Raw genomic sequence first — 14,788 nt, forward strand, 5'->3', positions numbered from 1 at the left:
ACAGTATAATATGTCAAGACTGGTCAGGCAAAATTATATTCTTCTATTATTTTCCTACTACCATTCAGGTGATTACAGTTATAAACTCCACAAAAATTCTGGTTTTGAATGATTCCAGATGAAACTGTAGCCCCTAATCCTTAAATGGAGAGACCCCTTAAACATGATAAATGCTTCTGTACTTCCTTGAAAAACTATTGCACTTTCTTGACAATAGATTTGGATTGTCATTGAGCTGTCTTTTTCACCTCAGAATAACTGCTACATCCAAAAAGGTGCTTTCAGTTTCTTCAGGCCAACTTGTGCTCAAATATAAAATTTGAGCATAGACAAGCAATTAATCATACCTTCTGTTATTAGATACATGTATGTGTAAAGTTTAAAAATTGCATTCTATTCTAAAAATAGGGTCTTTGATACTCTATCTTTAAATGCGTCTCTTAACTCCAAAACAAAGCAGAAAGGCAGCCATTAGAAGTGTAGGCTCCTAATCTACATGATACTCAAAAGCACATTTATCTGCCACCCAACCAGGAAAACATTTATAAATGAACCCCATAACTTGAAATTAGCTCATCTTGGCCAGATGAGGATGTGCATTATCATTAGATTGTGTATCAGCATCTGCTGCTTACCACTTACAAAAGATTCTTCTAAATAAATCACTATTAGATAAAATAGAATACAAATTAAGACAGAAGTTTACAATAAATTAAAGTCAAAGATGAAGTTTGGAATCTGTATGAGAGGAGAAAAGGGAAGACAGTGGGACACTGCAGATTCACAATAGTATACAGATTCTAAAAACAAATATACAGCTTTGGTGTTAGATCTGGTCCCAGGTTCTTTAATAAAGAAATTTAAGTCTGCAATTATTCTGCTCTGCAGTACAGCACAGTCAGTAAAGGTTAATACAGGTAAACTTTAAAGATACATAAGCTCAGTACAACTTTACTAAAAATTTGAAGATTCAGTACAGCAATTTGGCCCTCTGTTTTTTTGTTTTTATTTATGTTTACCTAAGCTATCCTCAACTAGTGAAATATATGAAGGGTTTGCCTATTTAAACAAAAGATCCTCTAGTGGCTTGAAGACTTTTATCTTGTGGCTTTTTTTCTTTTTTTCTTCAGTTAATGTCAAACTTTGTAATATGAAAGATAAGCCTGTCAACCATCTTAGTCAATTTAAAAAAGCAATGAGACAGCAGAAAAATATTTGTATACACTGAGAAAATGTACTGCATCTTATTAAGAAAGCAAAAAAACTAATCGGTGGGAAGTTCATGTCAATCTTATATTTTTATTAAATTATTAGTTTTAAATTACTGTATCATTAGCTTATAATAGAATAATTCAAATAAATTAGATTGTGAACCTAAATATGAATTACTTTCTGTTAATATTTAATTTTTTAAAAATGGAGGAAGAGTGAATTTTCTTTCCATTCTAATATATCAATTTTTCTTTTCAGCAGATTTTATCAAATTACTTTTGAAAATCTTGTAAACACAGGCAAATGCAAAACTAATTAGTCTGATGTGTGATGCAATGGTCCTGCACCCATAGAGGAAGTACAAAACATCTAGAATTCAAAGGGTAAGATCACATGAGTAACTGGCCAGTTCAAGTTCCATGATAAAAAATACTTAGTATTGTTTTATGGAAATGGAAATAGAATGTTGAAAGCAGTGCAAAAATCACATTATGACAAATTGAGAAAGAGTAATCAGGCTAGCTGAAAGTGTTCAAATTTGGAAGTAGAAACAAAGTAACTGATTAAAAAACTTATTTGTTTTCACAGACCCAAAAGAAGGAGATTTTGTCCATATATTTAGCTGAGCTTTTGGAAGTCTAATGCTGATGGAGAACTTTGGTAATTTCATGCCTATGAAACAGAGCTATTCTTACTGGAAAGCTGATCAACTAAGTACGTAGAACCTAAATTGCAAACATTTGGACCTATTTGAATTCCCAAGACTTCAGTGCAAGGAGTTCAGTTTTGTTCACTAGCCCCAAAGCTGAAATGGCAGCACACAATTTCATTTTAAAAGAGATTTTATCTGATGATGAGAAAAATCTCTGGTATGGAAAGAAACCACTTTGTGCTGCTGTTGAAATGAAGATTAAGCAGTCCACACATGAGCGGCTTAAAAATCCTTGCTATTGAGAAAGGGGATTTTCATGTTCAGTTCTAGTATCAAATTAAATTTACTTTCATAAAGCTTATAAAAAGTTTTCCAGACACTTCTGGCATCTCTACTGAAAGTGACATGTGCTATAAGCAATTAATGTTGCAATCTATATTTGAAAAGGGACCTTGACAAACAAATTACTCTTTAAAACTTTTAATTGATTTTTAGCACTTTAGTAACAAGCTGAATGCAAATCACTGAAAGAATATTTTCCAGTCATGTAAATAGCTGTGTGATTCATTCTGAAAAAAAAAGAGTGGTAAATGGGAAAGACTAACTTTCATTATTTTCTATTCAAGTAATTAAGCAATTCCATACAGTTAAATACGACAAACACTTGGAAAAAGATTTATAGACAGTCAACAGCAGCATTAAATAATTTCTAGAAATCTGTAACTTTGCAATTCCCTTAAACCCCTAAAGCTAACATAGCTGTAAGTTATGAAAAAAATATTGTTTTAAAAATACTCAATAAAATGAAAAAATACAGAAAAAACATAGTAGCAGTTCAAAGCCTTTTTGATGACCATGAAATTTAATAGAAATATTCCATGTGATTTGAATAAGTTTGGATCAATCCATGACATTCTTATCTGTATTGCTATGTAAAACTCAAATGGAGCTACATCTATATCTTACTATTTGCCTCAATGTGGTAAAATAAGCCTGCAGTGCAGGCAGACTCTGTTCCAAATGTTTTCAGGCCATAATGTCAAACCATGGACCTGATTTTAGAGATGTCCACATGCTTGTGTAAAGCTTTCTTCTGGACAATATGGTTGCTTAGGAAAATTTCTCTTCACAGTGAGGAAATCATAAGAAAACTGAGTGAGCAATGTTCAGTTTACAATTGGTTATGTTCAAAATCCAATGGGACACACTGTGAGCATTCTGTTGTAGGTGATGATCCTGGTTTGTGCAGGAGGTTGGATTAGATAGCCTTCAGAGGTCTCTTCCCACTACAGTTATTTTTCAATTCCAAATTTATCACCAGAGATCTCTAAGTGTGCTATGATTAGTAACCAAAAAAAGTACAAAGGTTAAAGAAAGCTTCTCTTGGACATTAAGGAGAATCTTTTGTCCTTGTGCAATAAGGGACCTTATTGCAAAGATGCTTCAGGGCTTGCAGTTAAAATAATGAATGGACTTAATCAGTTTAAGTTTCTTTAGTTGGAGCATTCAAAGCTTTAAAAATTTTTAGAGATCTTGATAATTTTTGAATAGACTTCTGAATATCATATAGTCCAGCATCACTGAGTCTGTCAGCTTTGCCTTGATTTAAGGATTATTTATGCAAAAAGTACATTTGTATGCAATAGGAGTTCTCTCAACAACTAAAATTACAGTCACCATTAGTCATCAAGCTCTGTATCAGGTACTAAATAAACAATAGAAAGGTCCAGATGAACAATTGAAAAAAAGAAACATTTTGCTTTGATAGTCACAATAATCTTGAGGAATGTCTCTATCTCCTCATGTGTGACCAACCAAAAAATCAACATAATTTAGAAATTACGGTTTTTGGAATAAACCATTTTCTTGTATGGACATTTCTACAGTTGTTTTTATTTGGTGTGCAGATGGTCTATGTGATCTGTGGTGAGATCTAGGACCCAGCAAGCCCATACCTTGTCAGGTGTGGCAACCTGGGTTCATAAATAGAAAAAAATAAATAATTTAGGGGATAGAGAGGGAGACCAGACAAGACAGATTTAGAATTATAGAAAATAATTCTAAAAGATTTGTGGAGAAAGTGGAAAGAAGAAAACAGAAAGCAGAAGACAGACAGGAGGCCAGACAGATAAATAGGCCAGAGATGGAGAGGGATCATTATTTCCAATGTGGTGCTAAAAGAAAGTTGAGAAAAGTCTGTCAGTAAGCACATGATGAAGTATTTTTCTACAAGATATTCTCCTGTCAGTAGTTAATAAAAATGCAGAATATCTCACTTGTGAGAAGGTCACTTTGATATTCATAATAGCACAAGAAAATCTGTGCATGGCAAAACACTCTGCGATTAGCAATGCTTTTTCTAAAGGACTCTGTCGACAGTTATGTATCTGCACAACTCTTAGCTGTAATAAGGGAGTAGCTGTACTCAAAGAACACAGCTTGACATTTATCTTCTCTGAAAAAGAAAAAGATTGAAAGCAAGTAGGGTTTCTTTTTGTTGGTTTTTTTTTTTCTTTTGACAACACTGAAAGTCCTTCATTATTAGTTTAATGAAAGAAACTAAAGATCATTGAAGGTCATAAGAACTTGGATGGTCTGAAAACTAGGGGGAGAGCAAATGATGAAGAGACTTAGAGGAAAATACTTTAAAATTAATGTACTAACAAATAACATTTTACTTGGATCAAAGGCACTGATAAAGATGACAAAGCATAAATTGCCTTTCATTTTATTTTGAAAAAAATCTCTGTATAGAAAAGAAAAAAGGATTCTGTCATGAACGCTCAAGTAATTTTACCGTAATGTAAATAGGTGGTATGAATAGAATCTCAACCTTCATTTTGTTACAAAATGTGACATTTCTCAAATAATAGATCAACACATCCCAAAACCTCCATCCACTTTAGTCACTCACAAATTACAGAATATAAATAAATATTTTAAACTGTCTAATGATAATTTCATAGGTTTTTCACTGCAAAAACCATCTTTGTATAAATATAAGCTCAACGAGTTCGTATTTAGATTGTATATACAAATATGTTTTGACATTTATTCTCTACAATTTACTTCAGGTTCATCTAATATAAAAGGGAATTTTTATGTTTTTTAGAGATTCACAGTCCTTTCTGCTTTATTGAAGCATTCTTCTTACAGAACCGAGGGAAATATATTTCTAATTTTGAACTTAGGAGTTTTAACTCTAAGCACTAGGAGTTGCTGAAAATTTAAAATCCTTTAAATTAAATATTGTTAACAGGGGGAATAAGTTAAAACTAACTTGATTCAGGTTGGTTGAGCTATTGCATTGAAATAAATATATAATAAGTCCAAATTTATAAAAATGGTAGATCAAGAATGCATCAAAAGCCTGCAATAGAACTTTTTAAACATTTTTGCCAGTGGATTTCCCAAGAAAGTGTGAGGCATGAAGAAATTTTCAAAGTCAGTAACAAGTTATAGAGCAGGATTTCCTTATGGCAAGAGTTTTTAAACTTTCAACTCAAGACCTTCTCAAACATTTTCCTTTCATTTTTCCTTAACAAAAATCTCAACACTTGTCCAAAGTGTCAGCTCACATCTTCATAAAAACAAAAAAGCAAGGAAGATCAGAAGAGCAACTGATTGAATTACTAGATTCTTTGCTGTCCATAAATTTGTCTAGCTCCTTTTTGAACCTGAAAATACTTCCTCTTTCCCTGAACTCCCATGGCAGCATGCTTCAGATGTTCATGACCTGCTCTGTAAAATTATATTTTTGTTTGAGAATGGTTACCTAAGAGTTTTAACAATTGTCCCCAATTCCAGAACTGAAAGAAATGATACCAGTTCCACTGTAATTTTATACAGTACCTTCATGGGTCTGTAAATCTCTTATCATGTATCTCTTCAGGGTGTTCCTCTGTAAACTAAAAAACTTCAGGTTCTGCCCTCATAAGGGACATTCTCATGCTCTATTCCCTTCATCTATCTAATTGTGCTTCCCTGCAGCATCTCTAGCTCTTAAATATGTTTCCTGAGATACATATAGAACTGAATATGATACCAAGATAAAGATGCAAGAAAATTTTATGTAGCCGGAAAAATGAATTCTCCATGTTTTTCAGTACCCTACCTGAAGATGGGCAGCATTGTCACTGATTTTTTCAGATTCTGATGCATGTTGACTTGTTAATTTCTGGAAATTATTGATGGCTTGAAGACCTGAGCTGTAATTATTGGCTCCAAGTTAGACATCATGTTTTCTATTATTTTTTCTTAGATATATTAATTTCAGTTTTTGATACTTAAATTGCTTTTTCACCATTTGCCCACTCAGCTTTCTGAGGTTCTTCTGAATTTCTTCTGCAACAGAGAAGCAATGACCTATCAAATACAGTTAAGAATATTCTGAAGAAGATGGATCTTTATTAGTGCTTTCCCTCTTCCAGGTAATTGTGGAAGAAGATATACAACCCTGCTCCCTGTGAACATGCAGCTCTAGTTGGTCTTTAGTGGACAAGAGACCTTTATAGACAGGCTAATAATGACTAAGGAAGGAAAAAATAAAGAATGGGCTAAAACAGGATTTTAGAAAATTGGTAAAATAACCTTTCTCAGACTATGTTCAATACAGTAGTTTAGTCCTGTGAAAAGTCATGAAGTATTTCAGTCTGTATGGATTCAATTTTTCAATTCAATCATGAATTAGGTTTCCAAAGCAGTTTTTTTATTGGAAAGCATCTACATAAAGAGTGACAAAAAGAACCCCAACAGCTAATCCATACAAATTAATTTTCTCATTCACAAGGAAAGGAAAGGAAAGGAAAGGAAGAAGGAAAGGAAAGGAAAGGAAAGGAAAGGAAGGAAAGGAAAGGAAGGAAAGGAAAGGAAAGGAAAGGAAAGGAAAGGAAAGGAAAACTACTCAATTTGAAAGAGGGTTTACAGCTAGTTTACTGTTACATGTGTTTATCATCATATCTAAGTGCCATTTCAGTTTTTTGTGTTATATTTAGCCTATCAGATTTTCTGCTAGCTGAAATGCTCTTAATCTCTGTAAATAAACTGTTGGTTTTATTCATGCACTGCTAGTGAAAATTTCTTCAGTGTGTTAAACTGACTTGAAAATACCAATCCCTGCTGGTCTGAAACTGATCTCTCCAGAGACTAAAACCCATTTTGCTAAATCTTTTTTTGCAGAAATTACTGACTCCTATAAAGTGCTTTGCTTTTGCCTAACATTGATAAGACAAATTAATTCAAAGGACTCCTTCTACCTAGGCAGGAAAGTGTTATCTCTGTTTTTCAGGTGGACAAACTGAAAAGGCGAAGAGGCTTCCTAAGGCCACAGGGTAAGGTAAGGATACAGCTGGTGCTTCAACTTGCCACTGTCTGACTTCTAGTCTAGAATTGTAAATGTCAAATATCCTTCATAGTTAACACATAATTAATAGGATAAGAGTAGATACATTTTGCTCATAGAGAAATAATAACATAAATACAAAATTTATACTAGTCAGTTACTTTCCAACATTTTAAGCAGATACTCAAAGTGTGGGAGAAGCAGCAGAAGGGTGATTTTCTTCTTCCTGACAGGATATAGTAAAAACAGACCTTTTTCCCTGACTGCACACTTAGTTCCATTAGAGTCCAGCTTTGAAGGAAATTTCCTGCTTGACTTCTTCTCATTCCCATTCAAAGGTTTTCATTCTTGTGGTTCTCAAGTGTGAACTTACATGTTATTAAAAAGTATCAGACAAACAACCATGGACAGTAAAGTTTCACATTTATGTCTAGACTAGATACTGTGCAGCTTTTTCAAAGGGTGGTTGATTATAGATGTAAAACTGACCCAGATCAAGAAGCAAAGTGATCATGAAAAGAATGACTCTGTCTTACACATCCCAAGGGTACTAGTCAGCTAATATTCAGACTTCCTTCTCAAAGTGTGATACCAAGAATTATTTCACTCACACTAATTATCTTTAAAATGTATTTATTTTTTCTGGAAACAGGTGAAAGAGCAGAATTTAACTGAATTATCCAGAACCTACTCTGTGTAGAACATGAGGAATTGCAAGAGCCTTTTATGCAATGCTGCTTTCACAGAAGCAAAACTTACTGTCACACTGGAGGCAACCCAAATACCCCTCAGGAAGATCCTTAATCATTGGTAATCTAAGGGAATAAACATGACACACAGGAAAAGAGTACTTTCAAAATGAGTGCAAAGCGGCAACATTTGCCATCACTGGAACCAGACAGAAATTGGAGGATTGTGTTTTAAGAAGAATGTTAAAGCCAGCTATAAGAACAGATGAAAGAACTTGGAAAAGTAAGAGAAATCAATTTGTTCCTGTTCAGCTTCTGATCAATGCAAAATGAATGCCTGGTTGTTACACTTTTTGTGAAAGTGGGAGTCGTATTTTGGTATATGCAGGAAAAATAGGCAATCGATGCAGACTATTAAAAGACCATATTGAAAGAGAGAAAAACAATTCCATGCAAGAATGCTCATGCTTTGGCAGAAATATTGTAAATATTGAAATGCTGCATACAATTTAACAACTACTGAAACAGAGGCTGGATGGTTCTTTTTCCTTTCTATTGGAAAACCTGAGAAGAGTTTGTCATTTGAAGAATGTAAAAGAACTGATTTCACAGAAAAGCATGTTCATATTTTAATTAGGGAGTCTAAAAACCCAGGACTTTTCTTAAACAACCTTTTGTAACTGGTACAAAATATGCCGACATTGGTCTTTACAGAGTATTATACAAGCTCTCTGCGCGCACACCACATCCTGCACCACAAATGCAGGATGACACATCTCCAGAGCCACAGATTACTGGTTTCCTCTAAAAAATTTCCTGAGGATGAAGTAGTTATGGTCAAAGTCCAGCCACTGAACTGCAACAATACCTTCCAGAGATGCAAATCAGAGAGAGAAGAATCTGCTGCTTTAGTGGCCCCACTGCAGCCTTGTTGCGCCTTTGTTCTGGGTGGGCAGTGCAGCCTCCCCAGGCATGCTCTGTGCCCTGCCTTGCTGGGTGCTTGTAGAAGTGCATGGGGGCTGACACTCTGAACCACTCCTCAGCACCCAGAGATGTTGTGCAAGAGTTTGGATGAATCCAAAATCAAGGCTAGTAATGAAACAGTAGATACAGTGGAAGTGTGCAGGAGATAATAATTCAGATTCCAAAAACTGCACCACAGGAAATTGTCTCTGTTGCTGAGTTATAGCCATATTTTTTATGAGTTTCTCATTATGGAATTCTCTGTGACCATGAGTGTGACTTGATCTTGTCTAGTCTGTAGTAGGTAATGAGATACTCATTTATTGCAGCAGAGTCTATTAAGTAAACTGCTGAAAGTCTAAACTGCATTGACCTATATTGGGAACCCCATGCACCTAGAATCAGAGTGGATTTATGGCCTTTGATAACATTGGCTTTCTCCTGGTTTTCAATATGTGGCATGTTATTCCTGAATACAGCATACAATCATTTACAGTCTTACTGTTCTTGCCCTATTAGTGTACTAATTATTTTCCCCCATTATTGGCTAAACCCATTTATTTTGTCTTTTTCCAAGCCACAGCACATGTGTACATTCACATCCTGTATTTAATGACACTTCCTCTTCGTGATGAAAATTACTATTGTGTTCTTGCAGTATAATTCTCAACAGATAGAAATAGCAATTCAGTCACTCTTAATAGATGCCATTTAAAACAGAATTTAGCATGAGGAGAATTGCTTTTGTTTCAAGCAGATGCTGTTTCATGATGCTCATGGTGTGCTCCATAGGGTATTCCATGCAGTTTTTGAGGATATTATAAAACAAACTGACAGTGATTAATGTTAATAAAAAGAGCTACAAAATTACCTGCATGCAATCACTGCATATCTCTTTATTAAACCTGTTGTGCTGTTGGCACAACATTTGTGTTCAGGTTGCTGATACAGGAAGGCTTTTGCACACCATGAACATTCAGTTAATACTATCTAGGTCAGTTTAAAGCAATATAATTTCTTTGATTGAGATATAAATTGTGAAAGACATAATTCATATCAAGGCAAATTAGAATCTTTTCAGTTCACAGTACATAACATGTTCTAATAACATTAGCATTTAATCTACTTCATCAGAGGCATGAAACTCAGACTTAATTATTCTACTTAACGGTGTAAAGGACCTTAAGAGCAGAGAATACAGCAAAAATCAGAATTATATTTTATATCAATAGCAAATGTCAGGCTGTGTTTGATGCATATCCTTTGGGGTTTTAGTACTTCAATTCCAAATTACTTTGGTATTACCATAACTGCATAATTAGTCTTCTCTTATCATTGAATTTGGTTCTTAAGAAAAAGCAGTAAAGAAAAAATAAAAAGAAAAAAAGAACACTGTATAATAATGTATAATAATAATAATAATAACAATAATAATAATACCAACATGATAAAAGATTAATTTTTCATGTATTGTCTCATTTAACTCGTGTGAAAAACTGCTGAATTATTTTGTTAACACTACTGCAACTTCACCAATTCTAAAATTTTGTATTATATAAATAAATGGTCCTGTCACCTAAAAATCTTTTTTGGTGACATACTCATATGTTGTGTAAACTAGAGGTGTGTTGGGTTAGCTTTTGCATCCTTTGTTACTACAACAACTTAAAGAAGTACAACAGCTTATTCAACATCTTATAACCTCCAAGAATGACATACTTTAATAATTTTAATTAAAAAAAATTATAAGTGTTTGTACTATTCAAATAGATTTCCTTTTTTATTTAAAAGTAATGTTATTGTTTTCCTGGTTTTGCATTAATTTATTAAAATCTTCCTGTGTTTGCTTCCTTTGTTGCTCTTTATTTTCAAGGTGACACTGAATTTTTTTAATGAAAGCTGTAAGAGACCTTCAGAAATATTTTCTGCTGATATAATGCCAACAAACACAGAATCTCATTGTGGATTCATCAAATATCTTCAAATAAAATGGAACATTATAAATGTTAGGATGGTTTCCTTTTGGCCATGCAGCTGAATTGTTTGGGGTTTATTCACTATGTAAAAATAATAAAATACCTCTAGTAGACATGGGCTAATATGTCCTGTGACTATGCTGTAAGCTGTGCTATACAGATAAGCTCTAGGAAAGACAAAAAAGTAAATTCAGCCCAAATAGTTTTTGCTCCACATACTGCATTGTCACTCTCTGAATGTCAACACAATTGCTATTACCTTATCAGTAATTAACTTATACACTGTTCATCTTTGTTATCTGCTCTCCATTTACTAGAAATTCATTAGTCTCATTTTAGTGGTAAAGAAATCATTCACTGGTAAGTTCAGCTAAGAAAATCTTCCTTTCTTAAAATAAAACTTGAAAACGCCTCAGAACAATTAACTGTTATAGTATTCCCACAGAATGAACACCATCAAATCATCTTCATGATTATCAGACTTTGGCTAGACTGTAATCCTTAATCCTCTCCAGACAGTCAGAGGATGTTTGCTGAACTAAAGGGCTTTCTGTAGTCATTTCACGTGAGTACATAGTGTGTGGATTTTGTAGCATACTAAGGATGTGCTCTTATTCTTCAATCATCATGACCCAGTACAGGAGCAATTATAGGCTAAGTTGGAGCTTTCTCCATGAAAAAGATTGAACATGTCCTGTGATAAAGCGGTTTGTTATGTAAACATTGACTGCTCATCCTGGTTTAATGCTACAGGAACTACATTCATTAGAAACAGAAGGCTCTAGTAAATCAGAAATGGAACAGAAGATAAAATTTCCTTGAACCTTAGATTCTCAGGCCCAGAATTAAGCATCTGTCAAAGGATTTGGAGTAGGTCAGGGGACATTTCCTGCTTGAAGCACTGCAGAATTGATGACAAGAAACCTGCATTCCTTCCTACAAAAAGGAAGGTAGAAACTACCGAAACCACATTTATCTTGCCACAGGGCTGTTTCCCCACTTCTGCAGAAGCAGTCAGCTGGGCAGAAAAACTTTTACTAGTATTTTTTGCTTTCAACTGGATTATATCTGAAGAAATGGAATAGTAAAGGCCAGTATAGAGAAAATGCAGATCGGGGAAGTCAAGCTGGGGAAGGTAATGTCAAGCCAATTTTAATTAAAACCCTTGGGATCAGTTATGCCAGGTTTCCAATATATTTAATAAATGAATTTACCTCCAAACCAATAACTTTCATGATATTCTTGTGTCCAGGTGAACCGCTCAGTATAAAAATAAGGAAAATTCTCAACAAGATCAAATAAAAGAAGTTAGCAGATTGCATATCTTTCCAGTCTTATGTTATCTGATATTGTCTTGGAGAGGCAAGGCTGTGATGTGGAAATCACTACACTTTCTCTACTTTGTTACTTTCCAGACTATTTACTCTGAACAGCCAGTGCCAAAAGTATAATTAGCCTTACTTGAAACGTGGAAGCTACAATGGCAGCTGTCCAGGTGTATAATCAAAATGCTTCTTAGGGGAAAAAAAAAAGACTGATAAAATAGTCTAAAAGTGTTTTAGGAAAATAATAGAGTTCTTATATATTATACACCCCCAGTAAACTCAAAGAATGGAAAATATGAGTTTAGGATTTTGAGGAACTGTGTACTGTTAAGTATATAAATATAAAATGCCATTATGCCATTATCTTGTTGTCATTGAATTTAGGATTTATACTATTTCAGAGTTTCTAAGATTTATTTCAATGGAGATCTCAGATCAATAGGCAATTCAGTTCTTTTAATATATTTCCCTTTGTATTTAACATATGGTTTTAAGTATTTTATTGTCTAAGGATTTTTTAAACCCCCAAATTATATGACGTGGTGTGTAGCATAAGAATAATGGACCTCTTTGCAATATTTTGATACTGATTCATCAAATACCAGTTCAAATTTAAAAAAAACCCAAACAAACAAACAAACAAAAAAACAACCCAACCTCTCAACTTTCATTATTAGAACACCAAATTGCACAGACTCATATCATTTACTTATAGGAGATTTTTTTTAGTCTCCCTTCTTTGTCCCAAATGTGTGACTAGCAATGTAATTGGATACATATTAAACATGTTTGTGGGAGGAAGAGTGGTTAAATCAGCCAAATTAAAACTATGAGTTAACTAAAATGTTCACAGAATGATTCAGAATTAATGTGAAAAAATGGGTACAGTCTACATATTGGGCTGAAGTAGAGTAAGATACAGTCATAAGTAGTTCTGAGAGAATTTTGTACATTCTAAAATGTACATTTTAGAATGTACAACAATCTAAAATGACAAACTCTGTCATTTAACATTCAGTACAAATGACACAGTTTGGCAGTGCAATAAAGCAGATTTCAGGACTCCTTCTGCCAAATCAAATGCATTGCAGTCACAACAGCTGGTGCTGGTTCAAAGTCACTCAAGGGCCAGCAGATCAGTTCTTATGCTCAAGCTTTTTGAAATGTCAGTAACATCTGTCCACGACAATGAATCTTCATCAGATCAGGTTTCATATGTCTTCTTACTGCTATATAAAACCATCAAAATTTTTGATTTTTGTCCTTTAATATGCACCAGTGGAGTCACATGTCCACCACTGGTTTGGATCTCATTGGCTCTGTGATATCTGTGACTACCCACATATCATTTTACAGTTGTGGCACATGAGGTTTTGATCATTTAGAAAATTAACCTACTGCAATCAAGAAGACAAAAAATGTTGCTAGTTTTCCAGTATTGTTTCCTGACTTCACAGTCAGTACTTTCAGTATGTTACTTCTTTCTTCTTATATGACTCCATTATTGTCCTGACTTGTATAAATCCTGTACACCAGAATGCAACACCAGTTCAAGGTCTGAATGAACACATTCTTTGCAGTTATATCTCATCATTCTGAACTTGAATTTTGTCCTAAAGGTCATAAAATAAATGTATAATGAATAACCAGTGTTGTTTGAAGATTTATTTTTAGAGAGAAAAAAAAAGCAGTAGAATGAAGTAAAAAATCCTGCATTTCTTGGTCTTGTAATTATAAATGCTCAACTAAGCATTTTCACAGACCTATCACTTGTCCTTGAACCTATAGGATAAACAACAAATTGAACCATTCTAATCTACTCTTTCACTTCAACCACATTATTTGAACTGTTGGAGAGAGCAAAAAATGTATTTCAGTTTGGAAACTCAGTAACTGTGGAAATAGTTAACAGATACCTTGAAACATTGAAGGTTCGATGACATGACATCCACTTTTTGGGTCCAGTGATGGACAGACTAATGTGGCTGCTCTCCTAATCTACATTCTTCTCTCTCAGACTAATCTTGAGAAATCTACCAGAGGAAATATTTTAGCATGCACCTATAATAATGATAGAAATATCCATATCTGAATGTTCAAACAGCAGATCTTCACAAAGCAAATTGCACAATGTGCCACAGTTGCCCTTCATTTACTGGTGTAATTTCTGTCTGTGACCAATATACCAACTGTGCTACCAAAAATTGATATGCACAAAATTAGCACTGAAGTACCATGGTGAGCACTATGCTCTGTCTACTGTTTCCCTGGTCACAGAGTCTAACAGTCCTACAAATACTATTTTCCTCTTGTACCCCATTAACTTTTTGCCCTTTCCAAATTAATTAATTTCATAAGTGTTTTTTCTTCTCAAGACAATGTTTTCCCTGCTTGAGTATAAGATTATATAGTCAGCAGAAATATTATTGGTTTACTGTGCGCTGTGTTTATCCTAAGTCCACTTCAGAGCCACTTTAATAATTTTAATTGTCTCCTTCAGTATGGACTTTAGTTCCTTTAAAAACCTTAAAAGAAAGAAAAAAACCCTCAGTTTTTCAGCTATAGGATATCTTGTATCAACAATCTAATACGCTGGTAGTCTGTTTTAATAAGAAATTTCAGGAGAAAAA

General features: G+C 34.0%; 1 long non-coding RNA gene across 1 annotated transcript; it reads left to right on the top strand.

Annotated features, from left to right (window-relative positions):
- Nucleotides 1–1,476: 1,476 nt before the first annotated feature.
- Nucleotides 1,477–10,707, top strand: LOC118685093 (uncharacterized). Its single transcript, XR_004979924.2, has 4 exons — nucleotides 1,477–1,595; nucleotides 6,183–6,294; nucleotides 7,152–7,199; nucleotides 7,858–10,707. It is a non-coding gene; the product is annotated as an uncharacterized LOC118685093 (long non-coding RNA).
- The last annotated feature ends 4,081 nt before the right edge of the window (nucleotides 10,708–14,788 follow it).

The sequence above is a fragment of the Molothrus ater genome, chromosome 3 (genome assembly GCF_012460135.2).
Source record: "Molothrus ater isolate BHLD 08-10-18 breed brown headed cowbird chromosome 3, BPBGC_Mater_1.1, whole genome shotgun sequence".
Classification (NCBI taxonomy): domain Eukaryota; kingdom Metazoa; phylum Chordata; class Aves; order Passeriformes; family Icteridae; genus Molothrus; species Molothrus ater.